The 13,838-nt window shown below is 37.6% G+C and overlaps 1 long non-coding RNA gene across 1 annotated transcript in view; it reads left to right on the top strand.

The window, feature by feature from the left end:
• LOC307179879 overlaps positions 1–13,838 on the top strand; it is a 229,218-nt gene that overhangs the window by 39,399 nt on the left and 175,981 nt on the right. Inside the window, exon 3 of the long non-coding RNA XR_013825584.1 lies at positions 1,917–2,061. This is a non-coding gene — a long non-coding RNA (uncharacterized lncRNA). The remainder of the gene's footprint in view (positions 1–1,916; positions 2,062–13,838) is intronic.

The raw sequence follows: 13,838 nt of genomic DNA, 5'->3' as shown, positions 1-13,838 counted from the left end.
TGGGAAACAAAGTGAGCCCTAAGATTCCCTCAGTTTACAGCCTTCAAAGAGTTTCCAGGCCATGGTAAAGAGAAGGGAAACTGAGATAGAGCTTGGCAGACTCTGAATTTTAGAGGATTTCAGAGAAGAATCCAACTCTCTAGGTACATTGAGACAGATAAAGCTCAGAAGACAAAATACCAAAGAAGAGAGAAATGGGCAGAAAAAGAACTTCAGAGATTTACAGTGGGTCTCTCCCAGTTATTCAGCAGAATACTGATGAGCACATGTGTGTGAGGAAACTCTCCCAGACTGGTCAAGGACCCTCCAAAAGAATTAGAGCAATGCCTGGTGTTCACACAGAGCCAAGAATAGTGCCTGCTACCATCAGCCAGACCGGAAAATTTATAATTCATGGAACTTTAGGTTAAGTACTCAGGAAGATCTTGACTCAGTGGTGGGGAATAATTAGCCTTAGACTGATCACTGCTCTGGAGTTGCACTATAAATCATAAAAACAAGACCCAAAAGATCAAATTGTTTCCAAGTAATATTATTTTTAAGTGCACATGGAACATTTATCAAGATAAATAATTTTCCAGGCCATAAAACAAGTCTCAATAAATTTTAAAAGTTTCAATTTAGATAAAGCATGTTCTCTGACCACAAGGGAATTAAATTAGAAATCAATATCAGAGTGCTTTCTGGAATAACCCCAAATATTTCAAAACAAAATAACACACTTCAAAAGAACCCATGGTTCAGAAAAGATATAAAAAGAGAAATTCAAAAGTTTATTGAATTGAATGAAAATGAAAACAAAACATATACAAATTTGTTGAATGCCACTAAAGCAGCACTGAGGAGGACACTTACCGTCCTGCATGCTTGTATTAGAAGACAAAACATCTGCAAATCTGTGACTTCAGTTTCCACCTTAAAATATTAGAAGAAGAACAAAAAACTCATTGTAAAGAGAAGAAAGGAGATATAAATATTAGAGCAGAAATCAATGAACTAGAAAACAGAAACAATAGAGAAAATGGATGCAGCCAAAAGATTTCATCAATAAAATTGATAAACCTCTAGCCAGCCTGTTCAGGAAGAAAATATGAAGTCACAAATTACCAATATCAGAAATGAGAGCAGTTAGATCACTCTATAATCTAGATTTTTAAAGAATGATAAGGGAATATTGTGAACAACTGTATGCCTATAATTTTGACAATTTAGATGCAATGGAAAAATTCAGTGAAAGACACAAACTACTAAAGCTCATTCAAGAAGAGAAATATAACCCAAAAAGCTCTGCTCTATATCTATTAAATAAATTGAATTTATGATTCAAAGCCTTACCACAGAGAAAACTTAAGGCCCAGATGGTTTCCCTGCTTAATTCTATCAAATATATAATGAACAAGTTAAACCAATCATACACAAACTCTTTCAGAACATCTAAGAGGAGGGCATACTTCTCAACTCATTATATGTTTCTAGTATTACTGTGATACCAAAACCAGACAATGACACTGCAGGAAAAACAAAAACAAATCAACAAAAAACCAACAGACCCATACTCTCCATAAACATAGATGTAAACGTTCTAACTAAAATTTTAGCAAACAGAATTCAACAATATGTAAAAATTATAGTACATTATGACCAAATTAGGTATAGCCCAAGAATGCAAGGCTGGTTTAATATTTGAAAATTAATCAATAGAATTCACCATATTAACAAGCTAAAAATGTAAAAGGCATATAGATAGACACATAAGAGCATATAACAAAATCTAATGTCAATTCCTGATAAAACTCTCAGAAAATTAGGAATAGAAAGAAACTTCAACCTGATAAAGAGCATCTATGAATAATCTATTAATACAACTAACATCATATTTAATGGTGAAATACTGAATTCTTTTCCCTTGCCATCAGGAAAAAGACAGAATGTCTTCTTAATCTCGGGTGGCCTCGGCCTGCAGTGGCTGGAAGCAGGATTTCAGTTCCCAGCCAGAGATTGAAGTCGGGCAGCAGCAGTGAGAGTGCTGAATCCTAGCCACTAGACCACCATTCACCAGTGGTAAGTGACAAGGCCCTGGCCCATCAGCTGTGTAGAAATGAATTTCCACATAGAGACGGAAAGTAGTGAAGCAAGTGAAGTGTTTATTAGGAGGAAAAAGGATAGGTGTGGATAGACACACGGCGGATTCAGAGGGAATCACGCCCTCATGGTAGTTTGAATCACTTATATGGGACATTCCTTCCTGGTTTCCTTTGGCCAATCGTCTTGCTTTGCCTGGTTCTGAGTCCGTGTTTGGTTTATCTCGCATCTCCCACGTGTGCGTGCGCATCTCTTAGCCAAGATGGATTGTAGCGAAGAGGCCTATGGGTAGGTTGATATCACCTACTGTGGGGTGGTGCCCCCTGCTTTTTGACCTTCAGGGAGCCTTTCTGTGCATGTGTAGTCGGGAAGGTCTCCTTGACTTCGAGAATCAGGAATATGTGGTCTTTTATCTCTTATGTGGGCAGGGCTCAGCATCTCCTCCCTCCTGCTGTTTTGGAGTATCTGTCCACAGGAGATGACCTCCAGCTGCTCAGCCTGGGGCCCAACTATTTCCTGCCTCATTCTTTCACCATTCTTTTTAAGTCTGCATTGAAGGTTCCAGGCTTTGAAATCAGACCAGAAGAAGAAATAAAAGGCATACATATTGAAAAGGAAGAACTGAAACTATATTCACACAAAACATGATCATCTATGTAGAAAGTCCAATAGAATCTATTAAAAATCTACTAAAACTAAAAAGCGAATTTAGTAAGTTGTACAGTAGAACACAAGATCAGTATATATGAATCAATTTTATTTCTATATACTATCAGTGAATAACTAGAATTTTTAAAAAGCATAAAATATTAAATATCAATACTTCAAAATCAATCTGTCAAAAATACACTGAATACTATAAAATGTTGCTGAGAGAAATTAGAGACCTAAATAAATGGAGAGATATAGCTTGTTTATATATTGAAAGACCCAATATTAATATTTCAACCCTCCCCAAATTAATCTGTAGATTCAGTATGGTCCTTATCAAAATCTCAGTGAACCATTTTGTAGAAATTTACCAGCTAGTCCTAAAATTCATATGGTAATTCAAAGGATTTAGAATAGGCAAAACCTCTTTGAAAAGGAAGAAAAATGAGAGGGCTAACTCTACCTCATTTCAAGATTTATGCTAAAGCTATAGTAGTCAAGATGATGTGGTATTGGTGTCAAGATAGACAATTAGATCAGTGGAATAAGATAGTGCATTCATATATAGACCCATACATATTCTGACAACTAATTTTTGAAAAAAATACAAAGGTAATTCAGTGGAAAAAACAGTAAGTAGTTACATTACTCTAGTAAGTAAATGGTGCTGAAAGAATAGGATGCGCTATTATATATGCTCACAGACTTAAATGTAAAACCTGAAACTATAAAACTTCTAAAGAAACATTAGAGAAAATCTCTATGACCTTCAGTGAGGCAAAGATTTCTTAAATATGATATCAAAAGCATGACCTATAAAATAAATAATTGATAAGTTAAACTTCATCAAAATTAAAATCTACTTTTAGAAAGATTCTTTTAAGAGAATGGAAAAGCAGATAACAGACTAGGAGGAAATATGTTCAGGGCATATATCTATTAAAGGACTTGAATCCAAAATATATGCTCAAAACCTAATAATATGAAAATGAACAACCCAGTTAAAAATGAGCAAGTGCAAGGGAATTTTTTTGGTGATGTAATGTTCTATATGATATTGTGGAAATCGATATATGACTCTATGCGTTTGTCAAACCTCATAGAAATGTACAGCACAAAGAGTGAACATTACTATATGTGAATATAAAAATATCAACCATGCTGTGCTTTGATTGGTCATTGCAAGGCTAAAAACAAAAAGAATTGTATATAAATACTGTACTCTAGTAGGTAAATGTGTTTCACATGAGAGTGCTATTTTGAAGCTGGTTGCTTGTATGCTGTGATTAAACATGTAAGTAAATAAATTGTAGATAATGGGAGCTAGGTTTCTCACTGTCAGAGAAGCTACAAATAGGCAAAGGGAGAAGGCAAAAATGAACCTTGGGGTTCTGGATTAGAGTTGGAGGTATTGATATGAACTCATATTGCTATACTCATATATATATTTAAACACAGGAATAATTATATATGTGTGTATACGTGGGCCAGCATACATACATATATTTTCTAGCTCTGTTTACTAAAAACGCCTAGTAGCAATGACACCCGAGGAATAAGGTGCATACTCAGTGCCCAGATCTTGGTTTCTAAATAATACTCTCCAGTAAAAGAAACCAAGACACCTTGGAGAAATTAGTGATAGTAGAGTCGGGGCAGGAAAAATACAAGATCAGTTTGTAGCTTATCTTGTGTCAGAAAGCAAGGGAGTACTCACAAAATGAACAAACAAAAGCATGTCAGAGGGACACAAGAGCCAGCCTGAAAGATCCCCTAATGGCCAAATCTGGAACAGTTTGAGCAACAAAATGAATAAAATAACAAAGCATTGCATTATAACCCAAAGAATAAAATAAATATACATGACTTAAATGATACTTAAAGGTTAATGATAAAGTAAAGAAATGGAGGAGAAGAGACAAATCTCCTTTCCCGGAGAATTCCAAATAACAAGAGTAGAAGGAATGAGGCAAATAGAAAACCACTCTTAGCATAACACAGTAAAAATTGCTGCAGGAAAGAGCCACTAATCAAGGCTGAAGTTAGTAAGTGAACCTTTGAAGAGAAAGACCATATTCAAGTAGCTACATATATCTCCCCCATAATATTTATTATTTATTAATTCTTATATATTAAATTGTATAAAATTAATTATATTTATGAATTACCGTGGTTGTTTTAACATATGGCCACACATTCTTAGCTATGCCTGTCTCCATGCGTCGCTCCGCAAAGGGAGAGGCCGCAGCCGTGAGGGGCCCGCGTACCGCAAAAAAAAAAGAAAAAGAAATGAATAAATTGTGGAATGTCCATTCAATAAAATACTACTCTGCAATAAAAGAAATAAAATATTGATACAAACAACAAGGTGGGTGAACTTCAAACTGATTATGTTGAAGGAAAGAAGTTAGACAAAAATAATACATGTTGCATGACTTCATTTGTATCATACTCTAGAAAATGCAAGCGAATCTATAGTGACAGGGAGCAGATGAATGGTTACTTGGGGAGAGAGAGATGGGGCCTTGATGGAAGGGAGGGATTACAAAGAAGATGAGGAAACTTTGGGAGTGATGGATAAGTTCACCATCTCGATTGTGGGCACATTCATGGGTATGTACACAAGTCAGAACTTTTCAAATTATACACTTTAAATATGTTCAGTTTATTCTATGCCGATTTTCCTCCAATATATCTGTTAAAAATGTATTATACCTATTATATTATAAACTTAATTTTAAGAATACATTAATTTTAGGTAATTAGCATAATGCAATATATAAAATTAAATAGACTTAAATAGTGGTTTACAGTATTGGTTCTCAAACTTTAGCATGCATTGGAATCTCCTTGTGGGCTTTTTCAAACACAGATTTCTGGGCCTCACCCCCAGAGTTTCTACTTCAGTAGGTTTGAAGTTGTACCCGATGATTTGCATTTCTAACATGTTCTCAGATGATGCTGACTTCAAGAATGCTGGTTTAAAATATTAGTTTTTGGAATCAGAAACACCTAGGTTTCAATCCTAGATATTTTGTTTACTAATTGTATGATGTCATCGCATTTTTATGTCTCTAAGGAACGGATTCCTGTGATGTAAAATGGGGATGGTAATACTTGTCCCACAGGAGCATTGTACAAATTAAATGATTACAGTGATTAGCATAGTAATTCTTTATATAATAAGCAACAATTAAGTGATAAATATTATCATTATTATGACATATTCGAGGCCACTCATCCTTCAATGGTTGCTTTAGTTCACCCAGATTTTGAAGAGTGGAGAAAATTAATGAATAAGCTAAGTATTAAGTGTGTGAGCCTTGAATTTAAGTACAAACCTTTATTATTAACCACCGTAGGTATGTATTTTTCTTCCTTGGCTGTTGATAGCAATGAAGCTATAAACGTGTTCTGCTGGGCTAGCTTCATTTTGTTTGCTCACTTTCTCTGGGCTTCAAACAGCACTGGATGTACTTGGTTGAAAATTGTAAACTCACGTTTATACAATTAATATACAGGCAGTCCTCATTATTCACAGATTCTGTATTTGCAAATGTACCTACTCACTAAAATTTATTTGTAGCCTGCAAATCAATAATTGTGAGACTTGCACAGTCATTCATGGACATGTGCAGAGTGGTGAACTATTTGAGCCTCTTGAAACTCACATTCTCAGCTGAGGTTGAACAAGATGGCTCTCTGCCTTCTTGTTTTGGCTCTCATACTATAAATAAATCTCCTTTTCACAATTTATTTAGTGCCATGTTTTTCATATTTTTGTGTTTCTTTTTGGTGATTTTACTTTGAAAATGGCCCTCGAGCATAGTGCTGAATGCTCTTTAGGGTTCCTGAGTACAAGAAAGCTGTGATGTACCTTACAGAGAAGACATGTGCGTTTGGATAAGCTCTGCTCAGACATGAGTTATGGGTTATACTGCTGCTGACCATAAGCTTAATATAGTGGATCAATAATATATATAATATCAGGTATCTTTAAACACACAAAAAACAAAAGTTATGTATGGATCAATTGACAAAAATGTTTTGACCAGAAGCCCTCAGAAACCTCATCTTGTGTTTCCCCTAGGAGCAGTGGTTCAGTATTCGCTAATTGAGAGTTCCCGGCAACTTTATAGAACTGTGAATAATGAGAATAGACTGTATATAACCATATACAACCTATGCAGTTGAGCCCAAAGTCAAGGAAAAACCACTAGAGAAGCTGGCAAGCACCCAACGTTGGAAAACATTGCAATCAGCATCTTGGAAAGGGGTGGATTTGCTCTCCAGAAGCATTGTGGTGGCACAGATGTCTGTTGTATTAATAAATATTCAGATATAGGTAAAGGTCTGGTTCCCATATTAATTTTCTACCCTCCTCCTCTAGGGAGGTGGTTCAGCATGCATTGAAGAGCCATTTGCTTTACCAGCCATCTCTTCCCCTCCTCATGCCTACTGAGGCAGAGAGACTACTCTATCTGATATAAATTGCTGTGGGTCAGGGTCAGGCCCTATGCACTTATATGTCACAGAAAATAGAGGGAGAGGAACAGAAAAGAGCAAACACTCCCAAAGTGTGTTTGTGTGATCACAGAGAGACCAGTAATGGGACCTCTGTTTAACTGACTAGTTTTTTATGTCTTGCTTACTGGGGTTTTCCTCCAGCATTAATAAGAAGCCTTAATCATGGTGACATGTTACATGTTCCCCATTCAGATTTCTTTGGCTTGTCAGTGGTTTCCTTGTGGACTTTTGGAAGAAGGTTAAATGAAAATCTTTCATTCAAAAAATGAAGGCTCAGCCCTTGGTTGGAGGGTGGAAAGAGGAGAGGAATTTGTTTCAGAGAAAATGGCAGAAATACCTTGTAAATCTTTAACATCTAGCACTAAGGTTCTGATTTTTAGCATTGTGATGAACACCGCGTTTATTTTTTAAAAGCATGGAAGAGTTTTGACATTTCAGGTTGCATCTAAATAGCTTAAAAACCTTTAAAAACTATTCTCTGAAGAAAACATAACTGTGCAAATCTGAGCTTGAGTTTTGAAAATATGTACTATGCAGTTCTTTGGTAAAGTGATTCAGGGAAAATGAAAAACTTCTTGCACAGAACATTTTGGAGAGTGTGGGGTTGGGGAGCAGATATGCATGCCCGACTCTAGACAGAGCAACAGGAGTCATTTTGAGTGATCTCCTGATGAGCCATAGGAAAAGAACCTGCAAGGCACTTTGGACTGATGGCCTCATCCTTAGACCTTAGGTTTAAGGCTCAAACATGAGTGGTAGCAAAGGTTATTTTCACCCTCTGGATGAGTGAGTGTCCTGAAAAAGGCCAGTTGACACACTTTGAAGTAGGGAATAATAGAACTAATAGATGTACCCAAGTTCCATGCCCAGGTACTGGCAAGGGATACCAGCTTTGGATATCAGATGACATCCTCAAATCTCCTGACTTGTCCTAAGAGAGCTGATCTATGTGTCTATAGGAGGCTGAGGTGTGCATAAAATTGGGAAAGTAAACTCTTAATTAAAAGAGCTGAAATCCTGGTGGTAAGAGAGTCCTCCCAATTGAGAACACAGTCCGTGTGTGTGTGTCTGCGTGTGTTGAGGTGGGAGGTATAGAGCAGCAAAGGGCCTGGTGACACTGGGTCCATATTGGCAGTGAAAATGATAAACCCTAATGTGACACCTGATAATCAAAGCCCCATAAAGCCAGAAAAATGTGGCACTGACGGATGCAATAGGGAAATTGTAAAGGCTAATAGGAAGTCATGAGCTTATACTGATTCAGCCGGGGGGATGAAGGGGGTTTGGGTAGAGGAAGGCTTGAGGTCCTAGCAACTCTTCTGGTGGGGTGCTCCAATCCAGTGAGTACTGTCATTATAATTACTACTCTTACGCACATGACTAAAAGTCCTCCCCAGATTCATGTATTGTGACCTGAAGAAACAAGGGTTACTCAAGCAGCATACTGTGCAAATGGCTGAGGATTAGCCATAGAGAGAGAATCGAGCACAGTGGTCTGTATGAAGAGCCACAATGCATACTATATCCTTGGTGGGAGTAAAGACAAATTTTAATTTTAAAAATGTCAGAAAACAGTTAAAAGCATAAGGGTCATCAATTCAATGAGCAATAATTGACCACTTACCATATATTGAATACTCTACAAAATGGTAGAAGTATCAAGGCAAGCAAAGACTATCTTTGTCATGTACAAATAACTATTCTACTGTCCGTGATTGACTAGAGCTATAACAGAGGAACAGATGAAGTGTTTTGGATGAAGGAGCAAAAAATTTAAATAGCTATAAAATAGTGGCAAGGTGGCATATTGAAAAGAGGATTGGATTTGGGGTTGACAGCTATTAGTTTGGAGTTTGAGTCCTGATTATAGCATTTCAAAATTAGAAAACTATATCAAGAGAAGTAATTTACCCAAATGATAAGGTTAGAGTACTGCGAAGACAGAGATTAGCTCTCTTACTCCTAGACCGTGCTCCTTCCAACTCCACCTTACTTCTGGGCAGTGTCTTAAGTCTTATGATGGGGGACACTTTTACAGAAATACTTTACAAAGAAAAGGGGAGAGACGAGTAGCCACGTGTTATTTGGTCTCCTGGGTTGTAGTGCCTGCGTTTAGACACAATGATAGCATGTGCTTAAAAGCTACAGCCTGGGGCTTCCCTGGTGGCGCAGTTGTTGAGAGTCCACCTGCCGATGCAGGGGACATGGGTTCGTGCCCCGGTCCGGGAAGATCGCACATGCCGTGGAGCGGCTGGGCCCGTGAGCCATGGCCACTGAGCCTGCGCGTCCGGAGCCTGTGCTCCGCAACGGGAGAGGCCACAAGAGTGAGAGGCCCGCGTACCGCAAAAAATAAATAAATAAATAAAAGCTACAGCCTGCTTATTATTAAATATTAAAGACCTTTTTTCTGTAGCAGGTTTGTGGTTCTTAACACAGTAAGACTTCTCAGCTAAGCTGGTTTCGAGGGGGGATGGAATTGCGCAAATGCCTTATTGTAAAACTCAAACTAAAATCACCTTGGTCATAAAGAACATAAATCATCTTCTTAATGAACACACCCTGGAACCCTCACAGCAGTACGCCATGATCATTTGCAATCAATCAGGCAGTTAGTAACAGAGAACCTCCCTCTTGCCGCCTTCTCCCACCCCACTGCAGTGTAGTAATGGGTCTGCTTCCAAACTGCGAAAATGTGTCTCTAGGGATACTGTATTAAGTGGAAGTAATAAACTAATCTTGGGGATCTGTTCTACCTCTGAAGGGGAAGAAAAAAAGGGCACTGAGTTAGTACCCAGACTTTCATATCAGATTCCTGATTATTTTGGAAATGTCTTGACTGTGTTATGAAATGTGTTTTTTCTAAGATGCATTCCCCTTAGCCTCCCACTCCTCCCACCTGAAAGGGGCTTCAGTAATGGAAAAATTGGGGTGTTGGGGTTCATCTCACTTATGCTTAAATCTCCTACCATGGTGCTCCAGATCAACAGTAGTTTCTGTGATGCTCTGGCATACCTGGAGGCCAGTGGGACCAAAAGCCTGCCTTCACTCATTGAAAGATGACAAGCATCTATTAGCATTTATTTTATGCTATGTATTTTGCTAAGTTGTTATGCATTTTAGTTTATTTTTTAATCCTCACAGAGGTAGGTATTATTGTTCCTACATTTCTGCAGATGAGGAAATGAGTCTAGAGAAACCAAACAACTTGTCCATGGCTATACAACCAGTAAAAGGGTAAAGATGACTCATAAATCCCCTGCTTACATATTTGATAAAGATAAATGAATGTCTTCTCAAGCAAAGATATGTCTCCTAGCACTTTTCCATCCAGTTTGGGACTCTTAGGTCTAACCTGTAAAATTCCTGGTGCTGCCATTGAAACACTAGAATTTAGGAACAGAAATATTCCTTTCTTACCCTGTGGGAGGCTCAGGATTTACCTTAAACTGAAGAAGTATGTTTCAGTTTTTTCAAATATTGCACAGGCCAACAGCATATTAATAAAATTAATCAGTCCACCAATCAGTAAAACACCTGCATGCCATTTTCCAGGCATCTTCTTTCCTCCCTCTTCTCTGTAATCCTTATTCATCTTCTCAAATTCTTGTTTGAATATATTAAAATGAAATTAAAACTTTCCTTTAAATCTTCAATAATTTTTCACTTCTTAGCATACAAAGAGTTATTTTCCAACATCACCATGCATCCTAAAACTGTATTTCTTTAATAAATATAAAAACAGGGACTTCCCTGGCCGGCCAGTGATTAAGACTCCACGCTTCCAATGCAGGGCACATGGGTTCAATCCCTGGTCGGGGAACTAAGATCCCACGTGCATGTGATGTGACAAATAAATAAATAAAATAAAATAAAAACAGCTAGGCAATATAAACACTGCTAGTAACATGTCAACTGAAAAGACTCCCTTAAAATTTCCTTCAAAACAAATTTAGAAATTCAGATCTTGATTTCTAATACCATGCTCCAATAAAAGGAACCAGGGCTCCTTGGAGAAATGACTGATTCTAGGACTGGGGCAGGAAATACACAAGATGAACCTGGAGCATCTTGTAGTGCCAGAGAGTAAGGAAGTACTCAAACAAAACTAACCACAATGATGGGGTATGTCAAAGGGACACGGAAATCAGCTGAAAGAGCTCCCAATGGCCAAAGCAGGAACAGTTTGAGCAATAAAATAAAGAAGTGTTACATTATCCTGTTCTTGTCAACATCACCCAGTGTCTCCCATCTCAGAAACATATGCATGATTCAATGAACAAACAAACAAATGAGGGAGAATAGGCAAATCCTCTGGGCATAATTCCAAATGAGTTACGTAGCTACTTTACCTCAAGGAGGTAGAACATAGCTCTTCATTCTTTGAGTATAGGCTACACCTAGTGAATTGCTTCCAAAGAGTACAGTATGGAAAGAGAGGAGGAAAAAAAAGAGTAACTTACAGCGGAGAAATGTGGCAAACACTGTGTCAGCCAGATGATCAAGGTTAACATCAACGGTGATTAGTTTATATTGATAGTATGCACCCTTGACATAATGTGGTGAGAATGGCATTTCACCTCTGTGATCTTCCTTCCCAAAACCCATAACCCCAGTTCAATCATCAGAAAAAACCCAAGTGACAGATAATCTATAAAATACCTAACTGTACTCCTCAAAACTCTCAAGATTATCAAAAACAGGGAAAGTTTGAGAAATTGTTATAGCCAAGAGGAATCTAAGGATACATGATGACTACATGTCATATGGAGTCCTGGATGGGATCCTGGAACAGAATAGGGACATTGGGTAAAAAACAAGAAAATCTGAATAAATTTAGTAAATACTGAATCAATATTGGTTCATCAATTGTGACAAACGTACCATAGTAATATAAGGTGTTAGTAATAGGGGAAACGGTGTGGGGTATATAGGGATTCTTCGTACTCCCTTTGCAATTTTCTGTAACTCTAAAAGTGTTTCAAAATAAAATGTTTATTTAACAAAATGATCTAAAGCCAATTCAAATCATGCTGTACCAGTTCCCTGGGGGAAGAGGGTAGAAACTAAATATGGACACCAGACCTTTGCTTATATGTAAATAGCCATTGAAGGACCCCATCTGAATCCAATTTGTTGAATTATTAATCAACCTGTATGAGTTTCTATTACTCAAGTTGGCATATGTGTGGTAATGGAGCTGGCTAATGTAGCTTCTGCAGTAAGTTCCAGGACCCCACTTCTCCTTCCCCCTACTTCCCACCCACCCTCTCTACCACCTCAGAATCAAGCAGCAGCGTTAACGCAAAAAAATACCACTTTAGAGGACCTCTTTAAGAAATTGCTATCATAGCAGGTTAATTCACTAGATTTTCACCACTGACAATATGAATTTAATTATCTTAATTTTTATTATTTTTTCATGTTTCAGCTTTTTTAGGTCTGCTCTATCTAGTGCAAGTAAACTATCAAATACAATAAACCTCAGTTGCTTTTTTCCTAGGTTTTCCACTTCAACACTCTTTTGTCTGTGTCAGCACTGAATATGGGGTGGGTAAACCTTAATATAAGAAAGATTGCCTGGGATAGCTTGAGAAAAGTTTGTACCCTAAATGGAGTTTACCCTCTGTACTTCTTATATCCTTTTTTAGTTTCTCTGATTGGAGTCAGAAACTTGGCTCTATTGTGGTTTCCCAACATGGGCACCCTACCAGTCCAATCCTCCTAAAATAGCGCCTAGTGATGTTGTTCCACCTCTTTTCCTGCCTTTTAAAAAATTCTTCTTTATTCAGTGCTTTGATTTTTGTCAGCTGTCATAAAGGAAGAACTTCATGTTCGTATTTACATTAAGGAGAGACTGGTAAAAAAAACAAGTGCTGTTCTCCTTAAAGGTATTGAATGTTAAAAGGATTCTCTGTAATGGCACTCCTATAGTAAAGAGTGTGACAAGAAATTGTGGGGACTCTACTCAAGGCTCTGTGGTGACCTAAATGGGAAGGAAATCTAAAAAAGAGGAGTTATATGTATACGCAGAAATGATTCACTTTGCTGCATAGCAGAAACAAATACAACATTGTAGAGCATCTATACTCCAATAAAAATTAATTAAAAAGAAAGAAGTTGCGGGGAAATTTTTTAGTGCAGAGGCCTTTCTTATATCCCCCAAATTTAGGGAGGCTGTGCATCCAGGTTTTCCCAGGACAATCCCGTTCTATGCCTGTTGTCATGGAGTAATCATTAGTGGAAACTGCTTTTACTCTCACAATTTCCCTAGTTTGTATGAAAAATTATATGAACACCCTACTAAAATTGCCCATGGCGAAATCCTGTTTCACCAAGTCAGTGCATGAAGTGCAGAAGAGGTGAGGAAGCCAGCTAAGGCTAGTTACAGGGCATTGTTGATCCCCAATATTAAGCACACCTCTGTTGACAACAAATGGAATTTTGTTGCTGATGGGGTGTAACTAATTTGTTCCTAACTCTGAGCCTTTTTGATTTGTCTATAAAGTTAACTCAGGATCCCAGATGCTTTTCACATTCAGTTCTACATTCTGAGAGAAGCTTTTTCAAATGTTTTAAGT

The sequence above is a fragment of the Stenella coeruleoalba genome (genome assembly GCF_951394435.1).
Source record: "Stenella coeruleoalba genome assembly, chromosome: X".
NCBI lineage: Eukaryota > Metazoa > Chordata > Mammalia > Artiodactyla > Delphinidae > Stenella > Stenella coeruleoalba.
This window is presented reverse-complemented; position numbering and strand designations above follow the sequence as displayed.